Raw genomic sequence first — 15225 nt, forward strand, 5'->3', positions numbered from 1 at the left:
TATTTTGCCCCTAAATTCAAAATAATTCTGAAATTTATCTTGAAAGTCATAATATTAGTGTGTCACGTACAACCGCTTCGGGCCCTTTTTAGTGCATTTTTGCAAAGTAGCTTTTAATCTCACTTTGGCTGACCGGCTGGCTGGCTGGCTGGCAGCAAATGCGGCACCATAGAAGAGTTCTTTAGACCAGGAGTGCACCTGGGGCCGTGTAATTAACCACTTTATCTCCGAGCGTGTTATACTAACGTGGTGATTCGTGCGTCTTCGAGGAGTAGTCGACTTTGGGTGCCCAAAGTTTCTTAGAGTTCGAATCGCGGTCTCTCAGTCTGTTGTCGCCAATAGAAGCTCGAGCTATGAGGAGTACCCCAAAAATTGAGTACTATTTTGTGGAGGGTTTTTAGCGGCATTCTCCAAAATGCGAATTGCGGGTGAAGTATCGGCAAAGGGAACATGGTAGCCCCCAACAAAATATTACCTTTGGCGGACGCCTGTCAAGTAATCAAACAGTCAATGCAAAGGGTACTTTTTTCTATTCGTTTGAATACATTTTGACTTAATTTGGAACGTTTTTTCCCTTTTCTCAATGAAATCCATTTTTTCGAAAAATAATTATACAAATTAATTACATATAATTAAAACTGCATATTTCTTATGTTTCATATTTTTAATTATCTGCATATGAAATAAGCTTTCGAATCGAATGATACCTAGATAAGTACTCTAGCACAATTAGAACTCGAGTCACAACAGTGGGGGGTGGCGCCTATATATGCGCCTAGCGTCGGAAGCACTAGGTACAATTTTGGTACAAATGAGATTTGAGTTGTATACATGAATGTCTTTCTTTTCTTCCTCTTCTTCCTTATGGGCCTTGGACCTTCCACAACTACATCAAAAGTGCTCTATATAATTGATATTCAGAATAAAGGGCTTTAAGAATATCATTCCGGAATATAAGGGCCGTATTTAAAAAAATGAAGTTAATGCTGGCTCCGCACACGAAACGTGGCATTAAAAAATTTAAAATTAACAGCGCCACCTTAAAGAGCATTAAAAGTTACCGTGAAGCAGTGTCATTGATTTTGCTGTAGGTCAAATATTAAAGCCGAACAAATATTCGTAAAATCGAAAAATCCAGTTTTTTCAAAATATTGCAAAAAACCAAAAAAAATTTCAGGGATTAAATGCTTATCTTCTTAAACCTTTGATTGCGCAACTTTTCTCCCATTTAACTAATTTTGTAACATGAGAATAGCTTCGAGAATATATCAAGCACGGTATTTTAATACATAGAAAAGTTTACTTATTTTTGTAAAAACGTACATACTCTTATATTGCACCAAAATCGTTGTTCGACGATTCCTACAATACGAATAGTCGAATAAATCGGTTGGGAAATCTAAGGAGGCAAAATTCTCGGGGTGGCACATGAAAAGTTTGGGAGCATCGTCGAGAATCTTGAATTTTTGGAAGTCCAAAGAAATCTCCTCTTGGGAAAGAATTCTCTTTTCAACACTTGTCACACAAATCACAATTCAACGCAAAGAGTTCTGAAAAAAATAATCCAACGTGATCTTTGCTTCGCCTGTGCCGAAATAGAGACGCGATGATGGATTAGAACAATCCATTAACGTTGTATTGTTTTCGTCTCAGAATGTTGTTAAACTTTCTGCTCCGGTTTCGATAATAAAAGCAATAACGATTTAGGGCAGTGGCTCATTACGGAATTAAGATAATTCGGTTACGACATTTGTGTCGTAAAAAAAATTGACCCTGCCTAGATTAACCTCGATAGCGTATTCGACTTAAACATATGCAGACCAAATCAAATTTGTTGTCCCTTATCGAAAGCTGTACTCCTCCCAATTACGATTAAATAAAAGGGTTACTGCCCTGCTCAACGGTCAATTATTGTAATCTAATCCTTATCGATACACTTCAGATTTAATCTGAAAGTTGATGAACAAAAAATTTGAAAGATGGAGGTTTTTGTTAAGTGCGTGATTGGTGTCCTTGAGTATCACCTAAAGTAAAGGAACATCATTTCCGGTGGCATTATACTGTAAAGTATATAAGAAAAAATTTCATTTAATGTCAAGGTTACAGATGTTGACGATTTTCTCTAATGGATTCGTCGTCAAAAGTTTTTTTAGGGTATAATGATGCCAAATTTATTTTTAGTCTAAATTAACTCTGATGGTTTCCGACTTTTTAACCAACGCGTACTGTGAGTACGAAACAACAGCTTAAAATAAGCGATATGTAGGTGACCAAACGGAATATCAAACTGGCATGTTATCAAATACAAGCTCAAACTGACAGGACGCATTTGAAACAAAGGATCCATGCGAGACGTTTCCAAAAATAACGCATACGCGTATGTAAGGAGTGATGATTTTGACTATGGATGTCATTTTTCAAAACAGAAAAATATAACTTATAAATAATGTTGGCCAGCGGCCTTTTTGGCTCGTTGGTTATCAACCTACAGAGTAAATAACCTGGTAATAAAATATTAGCTGCGCTAAATCAGATTTTAACCAGCTGACAGTGAGGTGTGTGAGGACAACCTACAACATTTTTCTGGAGTTGTTCACATATCATTAAATATAGTTAATGCATTTAAAAATACAGTGCCAAATACATCACTAGTCACAACTTTTCAAATCAAATAATCATTTGCTTGTTCCAACCACTTTTTTTTTCAAAATCTACAAATTTACTAATAGTATAGTAGTTGAAGGATTGAACCCAACAACATTCCTGGCAAGCTGAGTTTTTTCAAGGTAACATAATAATCATGGCCCTTAGCTCAAAACCATCTTTCTACGTAAAAATGTACTCTGTGCGTTAGGTGCTCGGCGCCTCCCCCTTTCTGCACTCCGCTCCTAATCAAGCTAGATGCGCGATCGAGACATCCTTGGAAAGGATATTTAATGTATATTTATTATAATAAGCTACCTTTGCCTCAAAACTTTTATTCACAGCCATCCCCGTATGAGCGTGTAATTAACGGACTTAAGTTTTTGAATATGCCCTTTCCAAAAAACAGTGGTTCAAAAAATTGTGGACGCTCCTTTGAATCGAACATCTCTTGTGTACTTATGTCTTATGATATTTTTACTGTGAATTAAAGGTGCCTAATAATTAATAAACCCTTGAATAAATCCCAATGCCATTTTATTAATAGTTTCCAAGCGTTTGATGTGCCACACAGTATAAGAATCTATTTAACATATTAAAATGGGATGTGGTATGACCATAGGGGAAGTAATCTCGATAGTTGCCGATTTATTGTAAGTCGCATGCACTCTTATGTACTAGTATATATTAGGTGGAACTGTCCTAACACAAGTAGCAGCTGGTCCTCCATTTTCCTCTATCCTGAGCCTTCTGCTTCATTTGGTGGTTTCTTTCACATTATATTCGTTGATAGACCAAAGTATTCCTTTTCCCCTCCTTTCATTGATCCTTCCTTCGATTATCCTTCTCATCAAACAGTCTCATCTTAAGAAATGGCATTCGCATTGATTTTAAACAACTTTTTTCCTCACCCACTCTTCTTTAAATATCCTCATTCTTAACTTCACTTTACTTGTTCCATTTTCCGCCATAGCCACATTTAAAAGTTTTCCAAGTGCCTTTCTTCTTTGTTATTCATACTCGTTTCTGATCCATACGTAACAACACTCCTTAGAAAATTTTTTGCGCAGTTCAATCGGTATTTTTTGGCATTCCTTTCTGCTTTCCGAATGCTGTCTTTTCTTGATATATTCTACTCTTTACAATTTCTGTTTCATTTTATAATAATGCCGAAATATTTAAATAATTCTAACTGGTCCTTACTTCTTCATCTTCTTTACTCATCACATTATTTTTGTCTTGCCTATGTTTTACCTTCCTTCCAACCAATATTATTTTCTCCATCATTCTTTGTAGTTCCTTCTCTGTTTTTATAAGTACTGCCGTGTCGTCTGTGTATTATTGTACTATTGTCTTTTATGTTGTCCTTTAAATTTTTCTGCATATATGTTGAAAAGCACCGTTGACATAGGGCACCCCTATCTCACTCCTCTTCCTATATTCGCTTCTTCACTTTCTTCGCAAATCACTCTGACCACCACCTTCTGGTTTTTATACAGCTCTCGCAACAGCCTTCTCTATCTCTCCAGTTTATACCAATGTTCCTCAGTACTTCCGACAATACTAACTAGTTGACTCTGTCAAATGCCTTCTGCCAGCCTATGAAGCGTACATAAACATTTCTATTGACGTCCATCATTCTTAAACAACCAATGGCGTCCCTCGTCCCTTTCTAAATCCGAATTCGTCTTCTACCATATATTTCTCTACCGTACTTTTGCATCCTGTTTAATTTGGGGCGTAGAATCCAAATCAATTCTTACTTTTTCGATCAGACTTCTTAATTAAAAGTTATAGACTAGAAACCAATTTCGAAAAAAAATTCAAAGGGCTGTAACTTTTTAACTAGTAGCCCAATCTTGGAACTGTTTGAAATTATGGATTCTACAGGCCACATTCTATAAGAAAATTTTTTTTCCGGGTCGATCTGAGACAATTTTTTTTTCGGGGCTCAAAAAAAGGCAGTGTATAACCTTCCTTTTTTACCAAAAATCGACTACACCAAAATTTCTCGGGAAAACATTTTTTCTTATTAATTTGGGTGCGTAGAATCCAAATCAATTCGTACTTTTTCGATCAGACTTCTTAATTAAAAGTTATAGACTAGAAACCAATTTCGAAAAAAAATTCAAAGGGCTGTAACTTTTGAACTAGTAGCCCAATCTTGGAATTGTTTGAAATTATGGGTTCTACAGGCCACATTCTATAAGAAAATTTTTTTTCCGGGTCGATCCGAGACAATTTTTTTTTCGAGACTCAAAAAAAGGCAGTGTAATAAAACCTTCCTTTTTTACCAAAAATCGACTACAACAAAATTTCTCGGGAAAGCACTTTTTCTTATTAATTTTGGTGCGTAGAATCCAAATCAATCCGTACTTTTTCGATCAGACTTCTCAATCAAAAGTTATAGACTAGAAACAAATTCGAAAAAAAATTCAAAGGGCTGAAACTTTTGAACTAGTAGCCCAATCTTGGAACTGTTTGAAATTATGGATTCTACAGGCCACATTCTATAAGAAAACTTTTTTCCGGGCCGATCTGAGACAATTTTTTTTTCAGGGCTCAAAAAGAGGCAGTGTACAACCTTCCTTTTTTACCAAAAATCGACTACACCAAAATTTCTCGGGAAAACACTTTTTCTTATTTACAATATTCTTGGTAAAACTTTAGTTACGTGGTTTATGCAGCTTATGGTCCTGTAATCCTTACATTCCTTTGCATCATTTCTCTTTAGTAACGTATTGAATATAGTTTCTTCAGATCATCTGGCCAAATACATGTATTATATATTATATTTACAAGTTTGGCAAGTCTGGCTAGAGCTCGGGCTAGAGCACATTAGTCTAATGCAGTGGTCCTCAAAGTGGGTACTTCATAAGGGTGCCGCGACATTTTTAAATACATAATTAACGTAAAAGTACACAAATTAACAAGATACGGAGAATCGCATATGATTTTCAGTAGTAGAATTTTTTGCCACTCGGCTCGTATTCGGAAACCAGGCTTTTGATCCGGCTCACATTCAATAGCACTGATAAGTGAATTCGTAGAATTCAATTGACGAAGGTTTGACATTGCTGTCTCTTTTACAATTATTAAAAAATGAACATTTTGTTTTTTTATTACAATTCTATATTTTTAAGTTTCTATTTTATTTATTTCCATGGCTCATTATTCATTAATCAGTCATATGCTGGTATTGCATTACTTCTCACTTTCATAACTCCCACCTTCAATATATCTTTTCAACTAATCTTGTTTATTTTATTTTATATTATTTTATTTTGCCTTTATTTTTGAGTAAATATTAGATAAAAATTCGATCTATTATAGAAAAAAAGCGCGCTCGGAGGGTTCGAACCCGCGCCATCATAATCGAAAGGCGGCGGCCTTGCACTTGCAGTTTGCGCCGCGCACCGTCCTATTTAATATTAAAGATCGCTTATAAAGTGACAAACTAATACAATAATATTAAAATCATTTTATTTATTCCGAAACTATTAAATACACTTTAAATGCATATATTAGTCAATCAAAGACACATTGACGATTTTAATGCCATATTTCCTTTCAAATGGACAATAGTTATTTACCTAACAAGTTCGGTAAGTTAATTTTCCCGCATGAGCACTTTGTACAAGGTACAATATTTTTTGTAACGAATTGCGTAAAAAAGGTCAAAATTAATAAAGTTTTGTAAATTAGCTTTTTTTTAATCATGAGTTGGTAACACAATCATATGTTTGGTTGGTAACATAATTTTGTAACTACCCACTTTTAATAATGCAGTGGTCACATTTAAAACTTCCACATCTTTGGTTAACATATTTTGCCTTTGCAATGAGTGCTACTACTGGTCACGGCATTGCATCGTTTGCACTGAATATCTTGAGTTGCGTAAATACACTCGTTACATTTAAAATCCTTGGAAGCTTTGTGTGTGTTAATACGTGCTTTCTTAAACTGCATATGCGAATAGTTGCAGTATATCACTGGTCACATTTTAAGACGTTTTAACAATAAATTTCACTTTTTCTTGAGTTCCAATTCTGAAAAATAATTTGATTGCGTTATAAGTTCTTGTTTATATATTTACGTAAAACTTAGTGTACGTCTGTTTCCGATTAATCGCACTAAATACCCTCAACCAACGGTTTAATTCATTAATTGATTTTACAGCAGATGACAGTTATCCATGACATGACGTTCGTTGACTTCAATAAGTACTACCAACCGAAGAACGCGCATAACCCCTGCTCTCCAGCGGAAACTAAAAAACACCGCGATGCGGGAAAGTCGTTTTCCCGTGCATCGAGGATGCTTGGAAACATTATCTTTCCATTCAATGAGTACAAAAATGTGCTTTAAACAATTGTGAGCCAGGCGAGCGAGTCGAGCTCGTCTTCGGCTACCGAGTTTTTCGCATGAGACGATTTTATTTCTCTTCAAAAGTCACATTAACAAAGAAGAGAGAATTATTAAAGGTCCATGAGAATGAGATGAGGGTACGTCTTTCCAAAACACGACATAATCAAGGAAAAAATGCAAATCCCATCAGATTCCTTTATCAATTATCAATTCTTATCAATTCCTTTACATTTGAAATAGTAACTTTTGTTTTAAATGTTACAAAAATTATTTCATCATTACTAACTGTAAAAAACACAAAAAATAATACTTAGGGGTGCCGCGATTTTGTTTAATAATTTTAGTGTACCGCCAGACAAAAAAGTTTGAGAAACACTAGTCTAATGCCTTCAGTGCCTCTGCAGGAATTTTGATAATGTTATGACCCAATTGCTACTCCTGCTTCTTTTTTCTGCCCACAGATCCCAATGTGAGCATTTTACTCCAGAACATTTCTTCTCGGGAACTTTCATAATAAAGAAGAGTGCTTTTTCAGCGTTGCTGAGGATGTCCATAATGATCTTTAATACGGAAGTCTCCGCTGGGATAGCCCATCTTTCCGTATCCTTTGTCGTTGGTTCCTTCTTTAGAACTCGTTCGTCTTTAGGGGAGATCCGACAAAAAGCCGTTGGCACTTTGCAGAAGGGTGGTATATTATAACCGGGTCTGCTCGGCGTAGGTAATTAGTCATATAGAACTTCCAAAAATCTACAAAATTATTGAACCTACTTGAGGAATTTATAAGTTTAGGAGACACGTTGACTATCAGTAAAATTCCCAAGAATGAAATTTCGGATCACGTCTGACTTTTCCAATAATGTTTTACGGCGTCGTGTATCGTGCTTGAGCTTTAATTTCGGGGCCATCAGAGATTTTTCCCGTCGAGTCTATAAAGAGTAGGGTTGTTGATTGCACCACAGTTCTGTTGATAATAAGGATAAAAGTGATAAAAAAACATTATAGTAGCAATAAAATAAGCAATCCTAATTATTCTTTTCTGTGCACATATTCTTGCTGGTCTTTTCATTTTTGTCATTAAATCTGGAACTGTTGGGGCCACGAGAAGAATTTTTGTTTAGAAACCATAAAGATTTATTTTCGACTGGCTTAGTTTTAGATCTGCTTGTACATTTTTCTTCGGCCGAGATTATTTTTAAATTAAAAATGTGGCATTAGGTTAATAGACAACGTTCCAATCGTGACGTCGTCGCTTGGAAAATGTTTTCTTGAACTGGTCGGCCGTAAAACCAAAAATAAACGTCGGCCGTTCGATGTACGTATTATAAATAACAGTAGAAAATGACGAAATTGTAGAAATGAAACAACATTGTGAAAATGTGTCCTCATCTTCTGGGCGACACTGCCAGCTTCTATAATTAACATTGCGAAAGAAGAATGTCCCAAGATTTCAACATAAAGATATTTCTAGGGTGCGTTTTGGAGGAGTCGGTTCTTAAAAAACTTTCGCTCTTGACGCACTTGAAGTGACAGTATCTGGTATGCGTGAAAAAGTCCGGTATAAAATTTCCGGTTTTGGTGGGGTTGCAAGTAGGTCACTTTAGTGTAGCTCGTGTTTTAGAGGATCGACGACGTTCTTCGGTTGTCATCTTTGTTTTTTCTGCGTCCCCCACGTCAAAGGAGAGTTACGCAACGAAAGTGCTGCATATTTTCTCTTTCAGTCTTCACCACGTGGAAACGCCACGTACGCATCGTTTCATTCACACCATTTCTATTGGAAGCTTAGTACACATGCGTTCCACATTTCGATCCTCGAGCTCTTGCTGTTGCTTTTATAATATGGTAGTGAATACATTTAAAAGAGACGCGCTTGGAATTTACTGCGGCGAATTACTTCCAATTGAATCGATTTACTTAGAATTACCCCCATTTTCACTTATGATACAATAACGTGAACTAGTATTTTTTGGACAAACTGGAGAAATGCCATTCGGTTTGTCGCAATTTTCCGTGCCATTTAATGTAATACCACTTCAGCTCGTTAAAATAAATGCGACCGCCATTTACATTTTTAGACTCATTGTTAGCGTCTTTTTGTCCCATAACAGAAAATTAGTCCTAGTTGGACGTAAACCATTGTAATTTTCCGCGAGTTTTAAGTTTTCCCCAATCTTAGAACGGCTTCTTTAGCATTTTGGCAAATAATTATAGTCGCGTTCAAGTAAGATTAATTATCCGCTTTTAATAATTAATGTTTATTGAATTCGCTGATTAGCGTTCGATTGTCTAGACTTTTTTATGCCATGGTCACGAAAATTTGACATTTTGAACGACAGTGACAATAGGACAGACATTTCATGTAGGTTTCACCAAGTGTTCAAGTTATAATAGCTACATTTTTGACATTTCCCGAATAACGACAACCGGACCGCCAATCAAATTTTCTTATCAGACGATAAAAAGTAACAAAGACTAATCGACTTTTGTAAAACCGCACATAGAAAGTAATTAACTGCCAGGTGCGTTTAGGCATTGGATTCTGAATAGAATTCATTAATCAAATTAAAAGAAAAACTTACGGAATGAAGTGCCAAATGCGAAATCTGCCTTTCATTATTCAAAGTACTCATACTTAATTGTAATCAAATTATTTCTTTAACAGGCATCAAAATTTTAGAATGTTTAAAACAATTTCGAAACGGGTAATGGCTTTTTACCACCCGTACGTTAGTAAGGGAGGTATTGCATTGACCCTCCACTTTTTTGACGGACGTACACGTTTTGAAGCACCAGGAATCCGAATCAAACAAAATCGACGATCGGTCCTATTTCCGCTCAACGGCTGAACCAAATTTTGTACACATATTCTTAGACTTAAAAGGGCAGAATCGCTAATGCGCAGGTGTGCGGATAATATCTGTACTAGCCACAGCAAATTTTATTTTTAAATTTATTTCGTGGCAACAAAAAGATACGTTATCTTCAAACTTAGTGGTAAAAATACATACGGGAGGTCTGGGATGTCCATTGGATAAATCGGAATTTGAAAACCCCGATCCATTATTCGTGAATATGCAAAGATATTCTTTGAGATGTTATATTGTTACAAACTGCTTTTATTGTAGGTGTCTATGAATCCTTAGTGAATTACTTGTTTTATTTATATTAAGTTTTTATTATATTCAGATATCTATTTTTTATTCGTTATTATGTCTACTTTTCCACTGCGGTTCGGTGGAAGAACAAACATCTGCGTCTCAAGATTGTGTTTTCCTATTTATTTTTATTTTATCTATTCTATTTATCTATCTATCTAGTGCGACGGGAGAAGACAATACAGACCTTTATTAACGAGTTTACAATTTTGCGATGTCTGTCTGTCTGCCCGTTACCACGATATCTCGAAAACGACCGATTACGATAAAATTTTGCAGGTGGATTCTTTATCAAATTTGTAGGTCGAAACCTACTATAATAAATCTTAGTTACAGTTATTGATTTAAATGCATGTATTTTTATTATTTTCATAGATAACTAGATCGAAATAAAAATAATTGAAAGATTTTGGTTATTTGAAGTATTTTGGCAATGTTGCATTAAGAACTTTTGTAGAGAATTTAATAAGCTGCCATATGATGTAATAATATACAGACTGTTCCGTAGAAAAAAATCACATTTTTGTTATCACCTGAAAACTGCGATGCTGTTTTGTCTTTTTAACTACAGATTTGGGTTCAGTAAACAAAATACACAATTTTGGTAATTTAACCATCTTTCTAACTCTACAACTAAGAAAGTTAGCAATAGTGCCGCCTTAATTTGAGACAGACTGTATATACTTTACTTTCATATCACACTCGGGGATAGAACTGTACTGTAGAACATTTTGTATTTCAGTTAATTTCGAATTTGATTAACATACCTTGATATCAAAACAGGTAACTCTCATATTTAATGTGAATTGAATACGAGGGCAATTTGATAAGTCCGTGACTTTTGAATGAAAGATATTTTTTTCGGCATATAAGAGTTTTATTTAGTCTCCTTTTGACTTGATACATTTAGTCCACCGTTTTCCAATTGTTTTTTATTCCTTCCAAATAATAAGTTTTCTCAATGCAAGAGACACATACTTGTAAATCAAAAATCTCAAATGTGACAATAGAAATCAGGTATCGAAATAAATGCATTTAAACAAATTCAAAAAAACAAACGCAAGAGACATAAAGTGGACGTTATATCAAGTCAAGTGTAAAACAATTAAGTTAACACCAAAAGTGCATATGAGAATGCAAGTAGTGAATATTAAAAAACTAAAAAAAAAATGCGCTTTATCTGCACAAGAGTTATGCAAAATTTGTGCTGGTTGTAAACGCGCCATTTTATTCTGAATTCAACAAGATTTGCGTATCTATCTATCATAGTTTTTGTCCATTTTTCTGTAAAAAAGTGGAGGTGCATGGGTCCATCCAAAAATCCATATCTCTTAAACCGTTCAAGATGAGCGAGTGCTCTTTTTATAATCGAATTCTTAAAGTCTAAGGAGGAACCGCTAAATGTCTTGAAAAGGTTTCCAGCAAAATAGAAAATTGATGTGTTTCTATTTAAGAAAACCAAAATGGTGCAAACTTCCGGCATTTACAGAAGTACTGTCATTTGGTTGCTTTTATTTCACCTGTGCTTTCTACATAAATCCGAATAAAATTAATAGTAATGAACAAACTCTTACATTTTTTTAATTTAGATCAGGGGTCTCCAAACTACGGCCCGCGGGCCAAAACCGGCCTGCCCAGCAACACCAATCCTGCCCCCTGTACTTGAAAGTTGCACTTACTTTTATCAATTGCGCCTCCCTTATGGAATTTCAGAAGCAATTAACGTCGCCCTAATGTTGAAAAGTTTGGAGACCCCTGATTTAGCTGGTAAACTGTAATAACGGCAAACAGTCTGGTATACAAAACATGAAATCCATTAAAAAGCTTTCGGTTGTATGGAGGGAGAGAGAGGGTGAGTTCAAGATCCAAAGAAACTAAATGCTGTATGATAAAATTGAAGTGCCAAATGTCCACCACCACCGTAATAAAACAAAGTGAAACAAAGGAATAATTATTGTTTAGTGGATCCTAATGATAAAGTGGTCGAATTATAAAGATCGTTGCCATTTCAGGAATAAGTCAATTACGTTTTTACCAATCGAAAAGCCACGAACAATTAATAATTGTCGTCATAATAACATGTACCGACAGATAACCTCTTTTTCCCCGATATTGATAGAAAATTGTTTTATCTAAAAAAAAAGTAATTAGTTACGGAATAATGACTTCATTGTACATACGAAATGAGAACAGATAACTAAAAATAACCAATTTCCACGAAGACTAACGAAATACCTTTTGTTTTTAAGCGTCTAATCTTAAACAAAAAAGTATATATTTATAAACAATATATTTTTACACTATTTACTGTTTAGAATCCGATAACCTGAATTGCGCCTGGTGGTCGTTTGTGATGTTAATTGGCAGTCTCGCCACAAAAACGTATATTCAGGCAATTATGTACTCATTAACTTAATTTACGTGATGATTGGAGATCATGATAAATCACACCGGTACTACTATAGTCTTAGATGATCGGCTTTACAGCGTATAATCGTCGGTGAAGTGATGCAATAAATTTTAAAATGGGGCGTTTTGGATAGAAATTAAAGATAATTGTCTGAGAAAATCTGAAAGATTCGCGCCAAATAAATGACTGAAAGTGGATTTTAATGATGATTATTGTTACGAGTACAGCACAGGGCCTAAAACACGACCATGAGGAACGCCACCATATATTTTTCTTTGAAAAGAATACTTCCCGGGGGTGGCAAGTACACAATTAATTAAACTTTGCATTATCTCAAAGGTATGTGACGTAAAAAAAATACTTTAATCGAGGCAAATTAAGGAAATTACTACATTTTCTCAAAAAAGTATCCTTCGTCCTTTTCATTCTGTTAATCTACTTCCCTGAGTTAATGATAATGAAAGTATTAAATTAGTAAGTAGCTATGTCCTCATCCATTTTTTACCGACCTCAACCTTAACCTTTTTCCATTTTCTATTTTATCCGGCCTGAAATGCCAGCAGGAACGCGTTTAGATTAAAGGGTTGCGTAGCGTATATATAACACTCTGCCCTACTTCCTGTACCGGCAGCGACGAAATTGTGTTAGCAAGCAGTCGGCCTCGTTCTTCTTTATGTAAAATACATTCAGTAAAATATAATCTTATTTCCTGGCTTAACGATATTCGCTTCCGTTTTAGATCACTTTCCCATCTTGGTTGGGGGTGTTCAAATTCCGTTCGACGATCGGTTAGAAACGTGTAATCTACTCTACAAACAGTAAACGCAAAAGTAAAATGTAACGAGGAAATAATCAATAAAACGTCAACGTCCCCATTACATAGATACACTAAGCGTGAGTTGACATATTTTCCTTCAACGTGGGCCAGTGTTTCCGGTCACTTTAAGGTCGTACTGGGTCATGACCAGTGGTATATGGAAACGTCCAGCTCAGTTATTGACCGCCCTTAAAAAAATATTTATACTCCGTTTACCACCCCCTCACGCTCTACTATTATTAACGAGCATTCACGCGAACCGTGCAACGTTTTCGGGTTGCTTCTTCAAATAGCGAGGATCCTCCTTTTTGAAAAACGATTCTTCTCGCGGTGGAGCCTTGGGTATTATTTCAGATTCGTAGTTAAGATAAGAAGACCCCAGTTTCGTGCCAAAAATTACATCGGCGTGATATACTGAAATTCATTTCGCTTACAAATCTGAGTAAACATGGCATCGATTTAACGTGACATTATGGCGATATTAAAACACGATCGAAACGCTGCCTGTAATTTAGAGCGATTTTTTTTGTAAATTACAGTGGCGATTACCTCAAATGATTTCCACTTCGGAAAAGTATAGTAATTGCTTTGGGATGTTTATTTACAACTTAAGTTAATTTCCATTTTAATATCATGTACCGTAGGCTGTACGATCAAATTTTTGACCTTAAATCCTTAGTACGGTACTAGGCAACTTTTTAGGGGCTGTGGGCATATACGTCGAATCCATTGAGCGTAATAATGAATAATAAATCCCCCTCATGCGCCATTGTCACGATTATGTGCTTATGGGTCAAACATTCAAGATCGAAACGGAGGGGGCTCTCGCTATACGATATTGATCCTGTCGTGTATCTGTTCCTTTGCAAATAAACCCTTAAATAGTTTTGGATTTATAAAAACGTGAACATGAAATTAGTAACGAACGTCGGTGTAATTTAAATACACCTTGAAACCTAATAAGACTAAAGAGCCTTGAAAAAGTTTTGGTTGCTAAATTATTTACCTAAACAGGCAATTTCGTTTAAAAATTACATTCATTAAATTATTGTTCTCCTACAGTTTGCTGGACAAGTTTGGCCATTTTCAACTGTATCGCTCTCAGTCCGCTAACCAATTCTTGAATAATGTTAACTTCACGCCAACTTTAACTTTGACAGAATTGCTATCAACTTTCGAAAATAAAAACCATACCATATTTCTTGGAACACTTGTCATTTCTTTGAGCCTCGATAGTTCGTTCACAAGTCAAATTACAAAATTTTCTGTTAGCACAGATACTTACCATTCGCACATGTACGCATGCTCGATTCTGCCCAAAATCTCTTCTTTTTATGTCTTAGAATATGCAGACAGACTGACCGACATCATTGAAATTTTGTCTGATTCGGATTCGTGGGGCTCTAAAACGTGTCTTCTGTCAAGAAAGTGGGGGTCATTTTTTATTTAAATCAGATTTTTTATGAATTATTTTGTTTTTTAAAATTAAACAAAAAATACACTGGCAAATCCCCTATGGCCAAAAAGTTATGCAACACTTTCAAAAACCACTTGAATCTCCAATAGCTTCTTCAATAAAATAAAATAGATATAATAAGCTCTTTGAGAAAAGTGGACTAAAAATAACAATTAAAAAAAAATTGAATTAAATGGCACACTCATCCTTGTGGTTCTTCGCACAATCGAGATGTTTTTTTCGATTAATTTTAGCAGGGCTTCACAGAGTACAGTACCAGTATCATTAATTTTTTTGCGATTCCAGATACTGTACCATGTTCGCCAGTTTTATATATCTGTAATTGTCACTGCCATCAAAAAAGCATAAGCGTCATGTC

The 15225-nt window shown here is 35.4% G+C and overlaps 1 long non-coding RNA gene across 1 annotated transcript in view; it reads left to right on the plus strand.

Moving 5' to 3' along the window:
- Positions 1 to 15225, plus strand: part of LOC116177072 — a 52179-nt gene that overhangs the window by 17066 nt on the left and 19888 nt on the right. The window lies entirely within an intron of this gene.

The sequence above is a fragment of the Photinus pyralis genome, unplaced genomic scaffold, assembly GCF_008802855.1.
Source record: "Photinus pyralis isolate 1611_PpyrPB1 unplaced genomic scaffold, Ppyr1.3 Ppyr1.4_LG7, whole genome shotgun sequence".
Taxonomy (NCBI): Eukaryota; Metazoa; Arthropoda; class Insecta; order Coleoptera; family Lampyridae; genus Photinus; species Photinus pyralis.